At 41.9% G+C, this 18909-nt stretch overlaps 1 long non-coding RNA gene across 1 annotated transcript in view; it reads right to left on the bottom strand.

Moving 5' to 3' along the window:
- The window catches only part of LOC135309629 (uncharacterized), a 96261-nt gene that overhangs the window by 61333 nt on the left and 16019 nt on the right, over window positions 1–18909 (bottom strand). The window contains exons 4-5 of the long non-coding RNA XR_010369825.1: window positions 18094–18201; window positions 17849–17920 (exon numbers count right to left, since the gene is read on the bottom strand). This is a non-coding gene — a long non-coding RNA (uncharacterized LOC135309629). The remainder of the gene's footprint in view (window positions 1–17848; window positions 17921–18093; window positions 18202–18909) is intronic.

Raw genomic sequence — 18909 nt, 5'->3', positions numbered from 1 at the left:
TTCTTGTAAGGTACAGCAATACTTTGCAGAAGAGGGTAAAGGATAGCTGGATCCCTTTGTGAAGGGATCCCATATTTGTGAAGAGTATTTTATGCTGCTCTTCAGTTAAGTCAAATTATTTATACAATTACTGAAAGACTCAATGGGATATTTTTTTTATCCCCTACCTACAGGACATTGAAGAACCTTCCAATATGTCCAAAAGTAAGTATAAAAACCAGGTTCCTCAATAAAAGCCCAATCCAACCACTGATTGTACATGCTGTTTGTTACACACACGGATGTCTCAGCAGTGTTTCCTTTAGCCAGAGTGCAGCAGCTACTGCAAACACAATTAGCAAACTCAAATTAATTTCACTGTACAATAATAATCTCCCAAAGCAGCTGAGGTCAAAAACAGCTCCCAAAAGCCCCTGGAGTACATCAGCTATAAGTGCTGCAAGGTCTCTGTTTCAGTACACCTTCTCTGAAAAGTGTCCCACCACTTCCAATGTGCCTTACAAGGTTAACAGCTTCTTTATTTTGCTTGGTATTTTCAATCCCTGCAGCTGCCACTCCTAAAAAGAAAAAATAATGTGTGGAGCAGAATCCTGACCTGTCATATTCACATTCTCTGAAAAATCCCTTCGCCCAGGATTTTTCTCCTGGGAAGCCTCAGAGAAAAGGAAAACAATTCTTATCTCATTTGCTTCTCCTGTGTTGTGCTCATGTGGAATGTGTTTGGAGATTGTTTACCCACAGGTGATTGTTCCATTGGATTCTGCTGGGAGTTGTTTTCACTCTTTGGCCAATCAGGGCCAGGCTGTGTCAGGACTCTGGAAAGAGTCACAAGTTTTCATTATTATCTTTTTAGCATAAGTAAGTATCCTTTCTGTATTCTTTAGTAATTCTATTCTTCCGTATTCTTTAGAGTAAGTATCCTTTCTGTATTCTTTAGTACAGTTTAGTACAGTATTCTTTAATTTAATATAGTACCATAAAGTAATAAATTAGCCTTCTGAGAACATGGAGTTAGGTTCATCATTCCTGCCTTCCAACGTTGAGGCACCCTACAAATACCATACTGACCCAATATAAATCTGAAGAAGTGAATTCAGAAAAGTTAAGAACAAGACTGTGAAGCACAAACATCCTTTCTGGTGGAGGCTGTATTCCCTTGGCTGAAGGAACCCCAGGAGCACAGAAATGCCAAAGGCAGATGGAAAGCGGCTGCTACATTTCTAAATCTCTGCCCCTCCACACACAGCTCCCAGCACACAAGCAGATGCAACTGCCCCCCAGACTAGGCCTCCATGGTCATTATGAAAGCTCTGGTCCAACAAGATGAAACTCTTCCCTCATCTATTTTTCACTATATCATGATCTTCAAAGGCATTTTAAAATCCACCCAGAGCTTGCAGCAGCCTTATGTAAAGAATGGTTGGAAAAACCCCAGAATTGCCACAAATACCAAAAAGAACAAAAGAATGTAATGAACTGAAGTGACTCAGACCCCCAGGATGTTTATTTCAAGGCTGCCAACACAACTGGAAAACCCTGATTTAGGAAGGATATACCCATACACACATACCTCTGTATCAGAAGCTATTCTAACCTGAACATAGAAGCTGTACTCGCTGCCTAAGCTTCCACCTCTCTCCTACTCATCCCTTCCCTTGAAGAACATCTTTCACACAGGAGAACCAAGCTTTCAGAGGAAAAACCCCAACAAACAAACCCACATCCAGTGTCAAGGCCTGAAATCATGCAGCAAGCCTCAATCCATGCCCATTAGGTAAACTCTGGTTGCAGGGACTGTTTCCCTGGTTGAAGAGCAAGGCAGACTGAGCACATGCTGGGTTACAGCACAGCACACTCACTCTGTGGACCACTATCTGCACTCACAAGACCCACTAGCAGGAACTGGGCTTTTGATAAAAATTGTATTATGGAAACACAGAGAACAGAGCTGTTTCTGAGACCATGAGCTGTAAGAGGCAGTTTTTTCCAGTCCTGTCACACAATACACATCTGTCTTGTACTGTGTAATACTTTCTATTTGCAAAACATTTTTGTCTGGTCTATAAAAATCATCAAGGCAGGACATGACCTAAATGCATGTCACTCTTCCTCCCTGTGCTCCAGGTAACCACATAACCTTGGAGCTTGGAATGCTTGTTATCACACAGTTAACCCCACTGTCAGGGCTCTGACTAGAGATAAGTAGTCATAATGTGCTCTTCTGATGTACAGGCTGTTCTGAATGGTCAGCAGAATGCTGTGCTGATATACAGCTTTTCCAGAATGGCACTAGGCATCAAAATGCTGGTTCAGGAAATCTGAGCGCGAGTTCAATTTTAGAAAGCAGCTCTAAAAACAGTGACTCCTTACACAACACGTCTGTCAAAGAGTTCCAGAGTTATTTTTTTGACAAGGATAAACTGGGGGGCCTATCTTCTGCTCCTGTCAGTGCTGTGAAAAGCTTCGGGAGAGAGTCAAATGTCACCTTCTGCCAAACAGTTTGCAAATGTGTACTTCTGTCACAGAAGATATTAAGGGAATCACCCAGGATATCACAACAACTTAGTAAGCCATCTGGGAAAAAATTTAACTCCCTGAGATGTGGCAACAGCTTTCTGCAGAGTGGCTGTGCTGTCACCATGGAATAGGTGTGGTGCTTCCACAGGGGAGGCAGCTTCTCTGCTGAGCACACACCACCAGATTGTAGCAGCCCCAGCCACACCTTGTCCTGCCCCTTGCTTGGGCTGCTTGGCTCCTCAAAAGCTGCTCTGCTTTGTACAGCAGTGATCAGACCTGGACTCAGCAGCTTGTACCTTGCTGCAGAATCACTGAGCCATACAGGAACTACAGCAGCAAGGAGCCCCTTTAGGAGCCTCTCTTGTGCAAGTCAGTCCTGTCAGAAAGGTGAGAAAAGTGAAAAAAACCATCTACCCAAGGCACACCACGAGGTGCAGCAGACAGGACTCAGCCAAAATTGTTGTGTTGTGATTATAAATTCAGGTGTTTTAATCAGAATTGGTGTTTACTGTGGCATCACTGCAGTGTTTCCTCTCTGGAATTGCTGAAGTTTTTAGCTCATAGCTTGAGTTCCTACATTTGGGCAAGCAGAAACCATTTGGCTGATATTTTTAAATTACTTTGGTATCTGAAGAGTGTTTGTACGTATCCGCACCTAATATATATAGGAAAAGCAGCATTTGGATGGAGTACTAAGCATCTGTTGTGCTTCAAATTCAATTAGCAACTCAACATCTTCATAAAACGCACCCAGGACTGTTCACAGTTAATGAGTATTTCATTTTATTTAAGGTGCACATTGGGGTGTGTGAGGGCATGTGAATCCAGAACATACTTGGAGTTTGCTAATTGTACACTATTCATACTTCATTAAAAATCAGTGATTTTGGTATTTCTCTGTACTGTGCACCATGACTTTGGCATTTCTGAGATGTTCATTTTGGCAGTTAGTGCTGGTTTTTTGATCATTTTTTTCTATATTTCAATTGACATGTAGAATCAAGAGGAGTAAATAATCCCAACTATTTTAAACTACAGTTATGTTTTGTTTTTTAAGATTGCATCAAAATCAGCTTAAACCTCCTTTGTGCCAACACTGGAATAGCAAGTAAGAAATAATTTCAGTTTTTAAAAAGTGACTGTGAAGAATTTGCAAGTGTATTGTTTTGATTAATTGGTATTGAGCTGATGGGACTTTTTATTAAAATTTATTCCTTATTTTAGGGAACAGATTTCTCCTTGATGGGTGTTATTGTAAGTGTAATAGTGCTTTTGCTTAAGAAAATTGTCACTTTTGTTGTCTTTCATGATCTGTGTAAAATACTAGCATAATCTGGTGTTAATTCACCTGGATTTTTTCTTATTTTTTTGCTCTGTAAAAAAAGATGGAGCAACTGGAATGGTGATGAATATAGAAGTGATGTGAGCTGGGAGCAGGGAGCTGGAGCAGGACAGGCAGAGCCCATGGGGTTGCTGGCTCCTCAGGGAGGACCCTGGTGATAAAAAGTCTGGAGGAGTGGAGCTGTGCAGCCCTTCAGAGGGACCTGGACAGGAGGGAGAGGTGGGCAGAGAGGAACCTTTGGAAATCCAACAAAGGCAAAAGCAGGTCCTGCACCTGGGAAGGAACAAACCCAGGCAGCAGCACAGGCTGGGGTGACCTGTGGGAATCAGCTCTCTGGAGAAAGGCTGGGGATGCCGGGGTGTATGAGGACATGGGTGGAATTTCAGAAATCAGTTGTCCTGTCTGAGACTCAATGCCTTGGAAAGCTGCAAAGACAGCCAGAACAGTTGCAGCTATAAAAGCCAACAGAGAACAGGCTTTTTGGTGTAAAGAATGAGTGTTAAAGGCAGGACAGGAAACAATGTGAATTAAGGAAAAGAGATGACCCTGGTGATTTGTAGGTATAAACCTACTCATCTAGGAAAAATCCTGTGTCACCCTTTCAGAGTGAGGGTTTGGACTCCTCTGCAGGACTAAGCAGGAAAACAGCTGAAGCTCCAGCAGATCCTTAATAAAATTTGCCCTCTGGGTATTAGGAATAAAACTCTGTTTTTTCAGTGTCTTGACTTTTTATGGATGTAGTCATCCTGGTGGAACTGTCCTGCCTCTTGTTTGCTAGATGCACTGAAACACAGGCACCTTCTACCTCATCATCCACACCAACAAGGACGGGCAAAAAGAGGGAGTTTCCTCAGAGAGAATGGGGCACCAGAGGCCTTCAGTGGCCTGGCAAAGACGCCTTAACCAAACCTAGAGTTCCTGTTGATATTTATACAATAAAATGTTTCACATGCCCTAGCTATTAGAGTGATGCTGTTTGCAGTGTTCTTCTTCCTCCCTGCCTTGCATTCCCTGCTCTGTTTCTCTCACTGTGCCTCTCTTTACCCAGGGCACCTCCTGACAAAGATTTTTTTTTTTTGGTTTTTTTTTAGGTCCAGGAGGTAAACCAGACCTGGATGAAGTTGGGAAGGCTGACATAAAATGTCACTGTCAGAGCTTGCTCCACTTGCCTTTCAGCCCCTTCAGACTTTGCCTTCAAGGGCAGAAACATCTTTTTTGGAATTCTAGCCCCTTGCAGTGTATACCATGGATCCCACAGGGCAATTCCCAGCCTGCCAGGGTTCTATTCCTGTCATGCCACCAAGGAAGCTCTGCAGGGGCAGAGGAGAAGCTCCAGCAGCTGGGTGGGCTCCCAGAGCAGACAGCAAATCTGCTTTCCTGCACAGTCTCCAGCTGGAAGCAGAGGGAAGCAGGAAAGTCAAGGGCACCCCTGACAGAATCCTGGAAGTCCTGAAATACTTTTTCCCTGTGAAATACTTCTTCTTCCCTGATACTGAAGTCCTGGCACAGGTTTCTCAGAGAAGGATAGTAAATAAAGTTTCAGAATTCTTAATTTCTGTCCCCTTCCTTTTTTCCTGAGCTCCAGTTTGGTTTTCAGAGTGCCACCTTCTCAGCTGATTGATATTTCTGTCCTGCTTTCTCTCCTGCCTTCCTTTGTCTGCCCTTTTTTCCTCCAAGTGTCTCTTGGAGACAGGTCCCAAGACAAGGTCCCAGCCAAAGATGCTCCCCTGATTTTTGTTCCCGGTCCAGAAGCTAAACCAACCCTGGATGGAGTTATGGAGGCTGGCAGTGAAATGTCATTGTGAGAGCTTTGCTGGAGGAAAAGCTGTGGGAAGGGAAGGGAAGGGAAGGGAAGGGAAGGGAAGGGAAGGGAAGGGAAGGGAAGGGAAGGGAAGGGAAGGGAAGGGAAGGGAAGGGAAGGGAAGGGAAGGGAAGGGAAGGGAAGGGAAGGGAAGGGAAGGGAAGGGAAGGGAAGGGAAGGGAAGGGAAGGGAAGGGAAGGGAAGGGAAGGGAAGGGAAGGGAAGGGAAGGGAAGGGAAGGGAAGGGAAGGGAAGGGAAGGGAAGGGAAGGGAAGGGAAGGGAAGGGAAGGGAAGGCTGTGGGGCCATGGCCAGGCCAAGGCCGCCCCCATGGCTCCCTGGGCCTGCACAGGCCCGGCCCAGCCGCCATCTGCAGGCCCAGCCTGGGCTACTCCTTAGCAGTAAAGTCACTTATTTATTCACTTTGTTAAGTGAATTTAGTGCATTGTAGCCATGATATTTTATGAAAAATCCTTTGCTAGGATTTTTCTCCTATTCTAGCTGAGAAGCCTCAGAAAAGAAATGTAAACAATTAACTATCTGATGGCTGCAGAATGTGGTCTGGATATTATCAACAGGTGCATCTTGGATTGGTTCCTGTCAGTAGTTTAAACTTAATAACCAATCAAAGATGCAGCTGTGTTGGACTTTCTGGGAGTCACGAGCTTTTGTTATCATTCCTCATCCCTCTCCTGTCCTTTCTACCCTTCTGATGGATCTTTTTCTCTCTAGTCTTTTTAGTATAGTTTTAATATAGCATTTTAATATAATATATATCATAACATAATAAATCAGCCTTCTGAAACATGGAGTCAAGATTCACGTCTCTTCACTTGTCCCAGGAGCCCCCGTCAGTTCAACCATAGTGCATGACTATTTAGTGCATGACTCCCACTGCATTACCACCTTTTAGTTATTTGTTCCAAGATATTGCAATTTCGTTACAATAAAAAAGAAATAAAACCAACAGGAATTAGTTAAAAGCTACAACTGGCTTAGAAAGGGAATCTCACCAGACAATGTAGGTATCAGAAGGCATTTAGATGTTTTCAAGTAGGCTTTTATCCTTTTAACTTCTTACATCTTTCTGCATCCCATTGTTAATTCAGTAACTCACACCGTGAGGCTGCTGTTTACAATTACAATTTATTTTATTAACATATTAAATTAAATGTCTGAAATAAGCTTCTAAATTAGTTTCAATAGAGTAGTTTTTATGTTATCAATAAATTTCAGCATATTCCATAGCACAAAATTTGCTTGCTATTTTGGCTATTATCCCTGAGATAATTTGCAGAAGATAGAGAGGTGTGACTTGATTAAACAAATTCAAATGGCTAATATTTATTTGCACTTTATTTCATTAAAGAAAATAGCTGTTAGATATTAATTAGCATATCTACTACATGCTATTGTTTGATTCAATCATCCTTTATCTAAAGCCATTTGCTTTTGGCATCAAAGCACAAATCCAACAGAGTAACTTAAATTCCAATCATAGCACAGATAAACTACAATACTGTCCTTGCAGCTGTAAGTCTGCAACATCCAGCAGAAATATGAAAGGAAAAAAACAATTACTCCTTCTGACAGAATGGGGAGTGCAAAAGGTCTGCTGGGAGAGAACACAAGTCAGGAAACCTCTGAAAGAGCTCAGTCAAATGGCTTCTGAAAGGTTTCCTCCTCTGTAAGAATTTACAGGCACCTCTGGGAACAAAGTTTCTAGAGGTGGATCATCGTTCAGGCATGAACAGACTCTTCATTTCCACAGTTACATAGCAGCAGTCTATGGAGAGAAGGAAAACCAGATCAGATGAAGTTCTGATGCCAGACCCTTGGCAGAGGGAGGATACCAGTTCAGAAGCAGGTCTGTGGAGAGTTAATTCAACCCCAAATCCTCACAAAAATCCCTGTCTGTCACACTGTCACCCTCACAAGAGGGCCCTTATTCCTACAGCTTTCTATCTCTAATCCTATTTACTTCACCTCCAACACGGAGGGTAAAACTATTTGTGAATAAACTGAGGATGTGCAGCTCCAGGCCTCTCTCACACATTCCATCAATGGTACAAACCTGCATTGATCTCTGAACAAAGCACTGCAGGGATATCAAGAGTTGTTCTATAGAACAGGCAGCCACAACACCCACAGCAGCTGGAATCAAATCCCGCATGCCAGAATTCCCAGCTCCCAATTCATCCAGCTGAGGAAGTGTCAGTAGAGTTGGGACAGACACTGAGCTCCCCTTTTCATATACAATCATTAAATGGAAGGAGTTAAACCAGGGTTTGACCAGGCCAGGAGTCATGGCTGTTGCAGTAAGGTAGAAAAATTATAAAGAAAAGCCTTATAAGATCAGGCCTGCTCTGGCTGACCTGTCATTTCTTCTAAGTCAAGCTAGCCCTTTGCAAGTTCCCATGTGAAGGCAATCCTGGTGTGAGCAGTTTGTTAGCATAACAATCTGTTCCTGGGTAAAAAACAACTTGCAGATGTATAAACTGGTTTTGCACTTTTAGATAGAAAAATAAAAACGATCTGTTACAAACAACTGTCCCTGCATTTATACGCTGAGAGTTTGAGTGACCAATCAATACAGAATAACTACTTGTTACTGACCAATGAAGTAATTGGCAAGAAAATTACTGACCAATTGGAGTCCCACACGAGGTCTGTAACGCTGTATAAAAAGGAGTGATGTGAATAAAGAATGGCCTTTTTCCATCATGAAGAAAATGGAGTCCTGTGTGATTTATTCCCATATGACCAGCTATGTGCAATACACAATTCAGGTGAGCTGGCAGCTACTTGAAGGTCACTGGATTGTTTCAGCTGCTGCATGGTCAGGAAGTGAGAATAATAACATGCAACTTAAAAGCAGCAGTACCTAGCAAGCTGAGGGCTAAACTGGGGGGCTCATGCAGGAATGCTGGCTACTCACCCTGGCTTTCCCAATGGAGGGAACCTTTTAACATGTCTTCTAACTTCCTCTGGGCTAGAGACTAACAGCTTCCAAGCTACTGTATGCAATCTTCACAGTTCCTGTGAGCTCTCCTTGCTATCTGTAATTTTTCTTTTCCACCTCAACTCCTTCCCTCTGTGCATCTCAGTTACTTCCTCCCCATCATGGAAGAAACAGGAACAAGACAGCCTGTCCATACCACACCACTTCTGATCCCCATTTTCACCCCAGACAGAGCTAAAGCCAAACTTTTTGGCCCTGCACTGACCCTGTCCAATGTGCCATCAAAGAGAGATGAGAATGGTCTGCAGAAGGGAAGGAAGGAGCATGGGCTAAAATTCCCTGTGTGAGGCCTTTGCAGCAGGGAGTCGGAGGATCTGCATGCTGCTGTTGTGCTGGTGCATCTTTATGCTTGTGAGCCACTTCTGAGTCCATCTACATCAGGACAGTATTTTGTACAAAGGCCTCAGCTCAAAGAAACTAAGGGATTAATTCAGCCAGAATAATAACAGTCAAAAAGAGTTTTGGCATCAAAGCCAAATGTATGTATTGCAAAACTGTTATTTTTACAGATCTTAATGAATACACTCTGACTGCAGCTTTTTCTTGATGCCAGATAATTTGCTAGAGTGGTTAAGATCCAGCAAAAAATTATCGTCCAAAATTCCCATCAACATCAGCATGAGAAGGGACCCAGCTACTGCTGGACCATCTCCTTGGTAAAACCGTAACATCACAAAGCACATCAAACCTGACTCACACCTAGTGACAATGCTGCCAACTCTAACCCAAAACGTGATTATAATGGTAATTAATATGGCAGAACTGGTGAGGAAGTGATCAAACCCCTCCACATCAGAGGGAAAGTAAATCTTCTGCCCAGACTTAACCATCCCATGGAATAATGCACACAGTTTACCAAAGAATCAGATTGAGCTGGTATTTTCACAGATAATTTCACAGCAATAAGAAAATCACATTGATTAGAGCCCTATACCATTTTCTAGACAATAATATTCACATTTGCTTAATACCAACTGTGCTACTTAATTGTCAGGGAGCATAATTTTCTACAGCTAAGCTGTAACAACCACAAGGCATCCACAGCATCCAACAACCTGGCAGCACCTTCTGCTGCTCACTGATGGTGGAAACAGGGCCAGGCTACTCACACCATCTGCTGCAGAGGGGAGCCAGGCACTGGGGACTGCTGGGTGAAAGCCCCATTAGACAGAGGATGTGTAATTCAGATGGAAGTAAATAAATTGAAAAATAATCAGAGTGGAAAATAGAAGTCAAGGGAAATCTTCCCTCCAAATTCAAGATCCTTCAAGTCCCACAGAACAATCCCTGGGTTATTAACAAAGCATTATTTTTAGGCACTTGTGGTCATTTTTACTCTGTTAGAAGTTGCCAGTAATTGTTGCCAACTCTGAGAAAACCAGCTTTGACTAGAGCTGACTGTGAATTCAGAAGTGGTTTTGGTTTCACATCAGATTAAAACCAAAGTAATAAGAAGGCCAGAAAAGCAAATAGCCTGAAGCCTTGGATTTTCAGTCAGACTAGAACCTCAGCTTGCACTATCATGCAGAGGACACCTAAGTCAGCAGTTGCTCTCTCCATCTCTTCTGTTATCCCCAACTCTTCTCCTGAGCAACTTTCCTGTGAAGTTTAGCCCAGTGCTAACCAGCCTTTCCCTAATGTCAGGGACAGAGCCCTTGTTTTCCATGGCGCCAGCAAAGTCAGGCTTCACCATCTCCAGCAGCAGTAAAATTCTACTGCTCTACATCAAAAAGCAAATTCAGTCAGAGCCACTTAACCACAGCTGGAGCTCAGAAAGGCTCATCTCCTACAGCCAGACCTTGGGACAGTGGGACAGGTTGGAGCTGTGCCTGCCCACGAACTGAATGAGACCCTCTCCAGCAGCATCATCTGCCCATGCCCATGCAGTCTCTCTCAAGCCCTTCTAATCAGAATAAGATAACAGGCATTTTAATTTGGGCCTAAGAAACTTGGCTGCTGGCTTCATTTACAGCCTCTATCAAATATATATAATGAAACTTAGTTGCTTGCCTGTCTTCCATGCCAACTCACAGCACAGAATTAATGTTTTGATGGAATAATAAACCTCTCGAAATCTGAGCTGATAATGGACAGTCACGTTAGATGCTTAAATTATAGCAGCATGAACAGCCTTGCAATAATCAACCCTGCAACTGCCAAAATGTTTTCATTGTTCATTAACTGGAACCTTTTTTGCATTGCTAATCCTAATGAGCTGCCATTCTCATTACCATTCCAAGCACTGTCTGTAGCACATCTCTAGATTTCTTTTCCACCCAAACATACAATCTTATTCAACTGGCAGCCTGTTAATGCATTAAAAACACAGAAATGGCTGCTTTAATGCAACTGTAATAAATCTACAGTGCAAGCACCTTGAGGGGAAAGTTCAGTTCAGTCTTCAAGAACTTCTGCTCAAGTAGAAAAACAGAAGGTCTTTTATTGAAGAGACCACATAAGACAGTTTAAGTTCCAAATCCAAAATCCATTGAAGTAAATGTGAATCTTTCCATTGATTTCTGTATACACTGAACTGTTTTAACTCCCTGCCTTCCTCTTCTCCTCCTCCCCAGGCATGAATAACTGAATCCACTGCAGAGATAGTGAATTTTCTTGCCAGGAACACAAATGATGTCTGTGTAGGGAAGGCTCAGTACTTTAATGTACTGACTTACCAATGCCATTTCCTCTACTCTGACTCCACAGTGGCAGAGGTCAAAGAGCTCAAAGCATCCAGCAATCCTTCTCAGTCCACAAGAGAGGTCCTTTCTTTGCTAAATTTATTTAAATTTTGCACAAAATTTACCCCAGACTGAAAAGTTGCACTTCACTGCTCCACCTGCACCTTGTTTGTAAGAAGGAGCAACCCAGAGCCACTGGCTAATATAGCATCCATCTTCTGTGGAGGAAAATATGCAGAAAGCATTTTCTGTAGCAGCAGGCCCCAGTTCCAGATGTAAGCATCTTATTCATTGAGGGAGAGCAGAAAATAGAGACTGTCACTTCACAATCAGTTGAGCATATTAAAAAAAAGTCAGCAACTTGTTAGTGGCAGGCAGTTCACTCACATAACCATGAGAGAGGTTTCTTGAAGGAAAAGCCAGATGTGGAGCCTGGTTTATTTTCAGTGTGACCCTCTTGTTTTCAAGTATAAGAGCCCCAAACCAGAGGATGTTAACAAAGTATTAGGCACCCTCTTCAAGCAATTTCAACCATGAACCACTGATTTGTTCCAGAGAGACAGTTGTTTCCTTCAGCTGTGAAGCAGGGAATATATTTCTCTTCCCTTCTTAAAAGAGACCACATCTGCAGAGAATATCACATGTGAAGACACAGTATGAATTGTTCAAGTGGAGCATTTTCTAAGTTGTTCTTATGACAAAAAATTTTGACATTAAAAGAACTCCGAATGGACGTAAGAGCTCTGAGTTTCCAAATGAAGCTGAAGCAAACACATAGATATAATACTGCAGATTCTCTTCTTCAATATAAATTCATAACCAGCTAAATACTTATTCCACACTGACAAAGTATTTCCACACTGACAAAGGCTCAGAACACATTAATTAAAGAGGAGTTTTGTATTTGAAGACAGCTAAGCTGTCTTTCACTAAAGCCCACATAATTTAATTTATTCCCTCTGATTACTTAAAGCAGCAAGAGATGTTTTACACAGGCACAGACTAATTTTTAGTTCTTGTTATTACTTCTCTCTTCTTCATGGATCAACTAAAGTGTTTCTTTCTAGTTTCCAATATATAATTCTTGAAGCAGTGCACACATTGGGTATCATACATTCCCTTGAGAGTTGGTCTGAATCTTGGAAATCAAATAGCAGGCCCCAGGGACAGAAGGTTGAAAGGCAGGTGTAGAATATATCTTCCCTAAAAAAACCCCAAAACCTTAAAAACATTCTTTTCAGGCTGTGACACAAGCCACTAGCTTATGAAATAGGTATTTTCAAGAAATCAGTGGGCTGAACTTGGACTCAGAAACCAAAATTTCACTTACAAGGATTGTCACCTGAAAGCAGCTCAGGAAGAGCAACACTAAGGACTTCTTCCACACAGGTCACCTTCAACCTGTGTAAACCTCTTGAGTGCCAAAACTCAAGATAAATCTTTCTTAAAGTGAATTGCACATCCAAGTTGGATAAAGAGAAAATAATTCCCATATGTAAGTCAGTATTACTAAACCAGAAGTCTCACAGAAAATCCCATAAAAACTCATCCCAAATTCCCACCAAATCCCAGAGAATTCTATCAGACATTTTGGCACTGAAACGATTTCAAAATTCTAAAACCTCATCCATCTATTTTGGTACTTCTCTAATATCGTGGTTGAGGAAACAGCAGAAGATATTTTTCTAGAAAATCCTCTGTGGCTGCCAAGGTTCAAAGGACTGGTGGTGACCCAGCCTCTTACACTTTTGAAGTGCTCCAGCCTTTGTGCCACAATTTTAAGTTCCTTAGCACAGACTCTATAACCTAAAATCTAAAAGATTTTCCCTCACCTCACTGTAAAACCTCAAAAAAGCAGCAAAGCTGGTTTTGAACTACTCAGAAGGCAGACCCTTGAGACGAGGCTAAAACTTGCATCAAAGAGAATTTTCAAGCAGCCTCAAAAGCACATGCAGAGAGTGGTTTATATCATCTTCCCCAGAGATCTTTTAGCTTAAACAGGCTGACTAGGGTCTGACTTTGATTTGGCCAAGGCCAGACAGACATTAAACACAACTTTCAAGAATTAATGCTTATGAAATTCATTACTGGAATATATGGAATTCTCCAAGGCCTCAAGATATTCTAAAGTGTGGTTGGATTTCATACCAGCTTCCATGCAGACACAACTAATTTTATTATGCAGACCTGATAACAAGTTTGTAACGGGACTAATATAATCTTGACAGAACAATATTGCCAAAGTACACTTAAAAATCCTAGACATAAGTTTAAAATGCTACCATATCCAGGCTGCACTACACTCCTGTAGTGTAGATGGAAATTTAAGTGAGGACATGTCCTGGATTGTAAGGTAAGTGTGTATTCTATTTGCCATCTGTCAGGGCAGTTATCTCTGTTCATGGGGCAGTTTTCTTTCTCTCTCCCACAGCCAATCCTCCCTCCAGGAGATCTCTGCTGTCCATGGCCACTGAGTGTCCCTGCAGGGCTGATCCAATTCCAGCATCCCATGGGGAGATGCTCCGCCCAGGGCAGGAGCCAAGCATTCCTACCTGGATACAATCTGAGCCTGGAACAGCACAGCAGCCTTTGCCCACTGCATTCCCAGAGGAGCAGCTTTCTCCTGCCCTGCATTCCCAGAGGAAGAGCAGGCCCATCTCCAGCAGCCCTGGAGCTGCAGAGGAAAACTGCAGCCTTGTGCAGGATCCCTGCTCCAGCAGAAGCACAGCTGGCACTGCAGGAGGGCTGAGCCCCCATGGGATGGGGCTGTGCCACCACCCTGACCCACAGGGGCCAGGGCATGTTCTGACTCTGGCAGTGGCTTGTTTTCTTTTTTGTACCAGTACATTTGTATTTTTTAGTTTCCCTAGAAACAAACTATTCCCATAACTTTGCCTGAGAGTATTTTAATTTCAAAATCATAATAATTCGAAGGCAGGGGGTTTACATTTTCCATTTCAGGGGAGGCTCCTGCCTTCCTTAGCAGACACCTGGTTTTTCAAACCAAGACAGGAAAAAACTCGTCCTTAGCCATGCATTCATTAAGTGACAGTTGCCTCATAGAATGGCTTGGGATGGAAGGGACGTTAAAGATCATCTTGTTCCAGCTGCCTGCTGTGGCTGAGGCAGAATCCCCTCCCCTGACCTGCTGGTCACATTTCTCTTGATGCACCTCAGGATGGCTCTCTGAGCTGCAGGCACACTCTGCTGGCCCGTGTCCAGCTTGTCACCCACCAACACCCTCATGTCCTTCTCCTCAGGGCTGCTCTCAGCCCATTCTCCACCCAGCTTGGAGACATGAGTGGGATTGTGTTTAAAAACTGTTGTCTTAACCCCTTCAAACACCTGCTGGAAGTTAATGTTACAGCTGGACTCTCTGCTGGAGTACTTCTGTAACAGGATTGCCCTGACCCAGGTGCAGCACCTTGCACTTGGCCTTGTTGAAATTCAGGAGGTTTGCAGAGGCCCACCTCTGCAGCCTGTCCAGGTTCCTCTGCATGCCATCCCTCCCCTCCACCATGTCAACTGCACCACACAGCTTTTCTGTTCTTTCCTTAAACCAGCTTCTTAAATGAAAGTCAAAGAACTAAGAATAAAATGGGTGCAGAACAGAAAATCTGTGGACATTTCACCTATCCTGGCAAGGGTAGACAAAGCCTGACCACACTGCCACAAAAAAACTACTCAGTGAAGCAGATGGTTCCATCTCAGTGAAACTCAGCTGATTATAGGCTTGAATAAACTCTGTAATAACAGAGTTGTATGACAAGCTCAGGGTAGGCCAGGCAGAGACTACCTTGACCTTCACTAACCAGAATCCAATAGGCAATTATCCATCCTATTCTGCTCATCCTATGCAATCACTTAGGGAAGAGATGGGACAAGCACTGATGTGATAACTCTTACAACATTTGACCATCAAACTCCAGGAGAACACCTACAGAAGAGGGAGGAAAATGCCTCCAAATTGAGACTAAGACAATGTGTTTAAAATAGCATTATACCACCAAAAGAAAAATCATAGGTCTAAAGCCTTCTACTGGCTCTAAGATAAGTGAAATGCCTGACAGACGAATGAGAGTTGAAAAGATTGCCTGATGTGCAGCAGGCTGAGAAGGGAAAAATCGAAACTGCTGTTTAACAGAAGTCAGACTGATTCCTGGGTGCTCCTGTGAAAGAAATCAGACCACTTCATCATCATATTTTCTCCCCTTCCCTTCCATGTGCCAGCTACAAGTTGCACTCAGAAAAAATACTTGGCATGAGAAAAGCTTTTAAAAAGCAGTAATTTAAATTCCATATTAGAAGGCTATTTTTTTGTGCTTTACAATATGAAATTCCATGCATTAGAGTATAATGAACCCCAAGGTAGCTAATGACTGCAGAAGGCATCCTTTCTTGGACTTGACTTTGGCTCACATGGATGCTAGTGAGCTGCACAGAGCTTCAGGAGGATCCATAGATAAAATTTTTTCTACCTTACTTCAGGTAAAGAGAAGAGCACCAAAAGGTACCACCAGTGCTTTCCCTGCTTTTCCAGGAGAGAGGATCCAGGCTGTTGCTGCTGGAACTCTGTGCTCTAGGTTTCCCCAGGGCACCTACTGCACAGCAGGAAGCATTCAGAGTTGTTCATGTGTTTATCCATACAGCCCTTGCCATTTTCCTTGGTTTGTAAGAAACTGCTTGGAGCAACATTTACATCCACTAAGACAACAGAGGCATTAATTTGCAACTCTTATTCTTATCCACAACCCTTGAAAGAGAGTGGGAAATTCAATTTGTGTTACATATTTCTGTCTAAACCTGAAAAATCTGTAGATTACATCCACTCAAGTACCACCAGGTATTATGGGAACAAATCACATGGAACTCCATTTTCTTTATGGTGGAAAAAGGCCATTCTTTATTCACATAACTCCTTTTTAGACAGCGTTACAGACCTCTTGTGGGACTCCACTTGGTCAGTAGTTTTCTTGCCAATTAATTTATTGGTCATTAACAAGTTGTTATTCTACATTGATTGGTCGCACAAACTCTTGGTATCTTGGTACAGGGAAATTGTTTGTGAAAGATAGTTTTCATTTTTCTATCTAATGGTGCAAAAACAATTTATACAGGTGCAAGTTGTTTTTTTTATCTAGGAATAGATTGTTGATACTAATGAACTGCTCACACCAGGATTGCTTTCACATGGGAACTTGCAAAATGCTGGCTTTGACAAGGCCAGCCACTGATTCCAGGAGAGCAGGTTTGATTTTGTGAAGCAACAACCAGGAATGCTGCTTCCATATCAAGGTACAGTTTTAGGTTGCCACAGTGCAAAGCCTGATACTGGGGGAGCCACTCTCTAACCAGCCAGAAGCAGCACCTGTAGCAATACTGTCAGTGTTTGTCCTAAGTTTTCAAGAGATTTTACCAAGTAATTTCCTGTCAATAAGCCTGACATAACAAAAAAAAAAAAAAAAAACCCACAAAAAAACCCCCCAAACAAACAAACAAAAAACAACAAACAAAAAAACCCCAAAACTCTGCCAAGCAATTAATCCAGGTCTTGGATGGCCAGGTTTAAGCATGTAGCCAGTACAGGAAATGGATCCTTTCTGCATTTTAACCAGCTGTCAGGAGTGGGGAGCATTCCAGGATGTGCTGTCCCAGACATTTGATTCAAACACCAACCTCACTGCTGTTAATCTGCTGTGTCTGGCTCTTGCAAGCAGGCTGCACTTGGCTTCCTCAGATAAATATTTCAACTCCCAACCATATTGGAAATCCAGCCATTTTCTATGGCATAGCAGCACAAGCAAAATTGGCAATTACACTAATGTCCTGTTTATCATACAAACATAGCCCCTAAGATCTGCAGTTGAAAAGAACATTTTGTTTCCCATGTGAGGATGGTAAGCATATCATTAGACAATTTACTGCTATTGACAGATATTATATATATTAATCTTCTGCTAAAAACACTGAAATACACACTGCAAAAATAAAGGAGAAATCCTGCCAGCTCTTGAAATAGGTGTTTCACCCACATGATTCAGACAATAATTCAGATCACAGTTGGAGAGTGAACACTAATTTGTGAATTTAAGCACAGATTTCCCTTGTCATTTTATTCAGCAAAATGTTTTGTTATTGGAACATTAACAGAGGAAAGAAAAAAGAAATAAAAAAGAAACAATAATTTCAATAAAATCAGGACAGAGTGTATGAAATGGGAATGCCTAAATGCAACACATATTGTCAGCTTCTTTCTGACATATTTTGAGGCTTCTTCCTCAATAGTTCTTTAATTAGAAGGGATGACCTCATTAAAAGGGTAAACTGGGGAGATGTGACTTTTTTTAGATAAAAAGTAAGTTTAAAAAGCAGAGTAACTAAAACCTGCACACACTTTTTTTTAATAAAGTTTATGAGCTCTCCTATGTCATACATGGAATTTCAAAGAAGAAACCAAGCACACAATAAAACACAATCTGATACTTACTTAAGAGCATTGGCAAAGGATATCTTTGGTGTCTTCATAAGCACTCAGCATCCAGTGAGATCACACAAATCTCTGCAGAAATACAGAAGCCAGAATCCAAAATATTTGCCTTCTATAAAACTTGAAAGCAAAACTCTCTCTTGTTTTTCACCATAGGAAATGGCTTCTCAAGATGAAATCCTCACTGAAAAAGCAAGTAGCTGATGCAGATGAAGGCAGGTTTCAGTCAGTCAGTTCAAGCTTACCCTTGGGTTAGGCTGCTGAGAAGCCAGCAGCTTGTGGAGATCATGAAACTGCCAGATGTTCTATCCAAGAAAGTGTTTTATCCTTTACCATCTGTATTGTATTGGTGTCTAATGTGGGGAAAGAGGAAAGACAGTGTTAGAGGAGGAATAATAAGTTATTCAAAATTATATAAGACAGTCGCACATGGAAATAGCAAGTATCTCCTCTCCCCACAGGGAAAAATTGGTTGGTTCTTTTCCCTCTTTTAAAATACTAACCTTTAACTAACACATAACATAGCTGTACCTTTCACAGATTTCTCTTTTGAGGATATCAATTACTACACATAACCTTCCCTAGAGTAAAAAAAAGATAATTTAACTTGCAATAAAAAATCTTATAAGTGCAAATGAATAAGTTATTCTTTCTCATTCCACGGAGAGAACTGAGAGGTCTTGCACGGCAGCGATGAGAAATTTGAACTTTGACTTAAAATTCCTCTTTCTTTTGGCTCATCTGGTTCAAGTTACTTGCCCTCTTTTAGTCTGATTCCTTATTTTTTTTTGTAAATTTAGGAAGAAGTAGATTCATCTGCACAACTACCAGAAAATATTTTTTAATTTCTACACACTCTTTATGAGAAAACCATTACATCTGCTGTCTAGACTTTTCATGTAAGTGTTAATAGTATCAGGTGATGGTTGTATAAACAGCTTCTGGGCCCACATATCCATTCTCTCAAGGTTTGAGTGAATGCTAAAGTGAGTTTATAATCTGTACAGTGAGATTCAAGCCTTTCTACATTGTCCTCAGCTTCATACAGAACCAAACAAAAA

The sequence above is a fragment of the Passer domesticus genome, chromosome 11, assembly GCF_036417665.1.
Source record: "Passer domesticus isolate bPasDom1 chromosome 11, bPasDom1.hap1, whole genome shotgun sequence".
Lineage (NCBI taxonomy): Eukaryota > Metazoa > Chordata > Aves > Passeriformes > Passeridae > Passer > Passer domesticus.
Note: the sequence above shows the minus strand (reverse complement) of the source record. Positions and strands in the feature narration are given on the sequence as shown.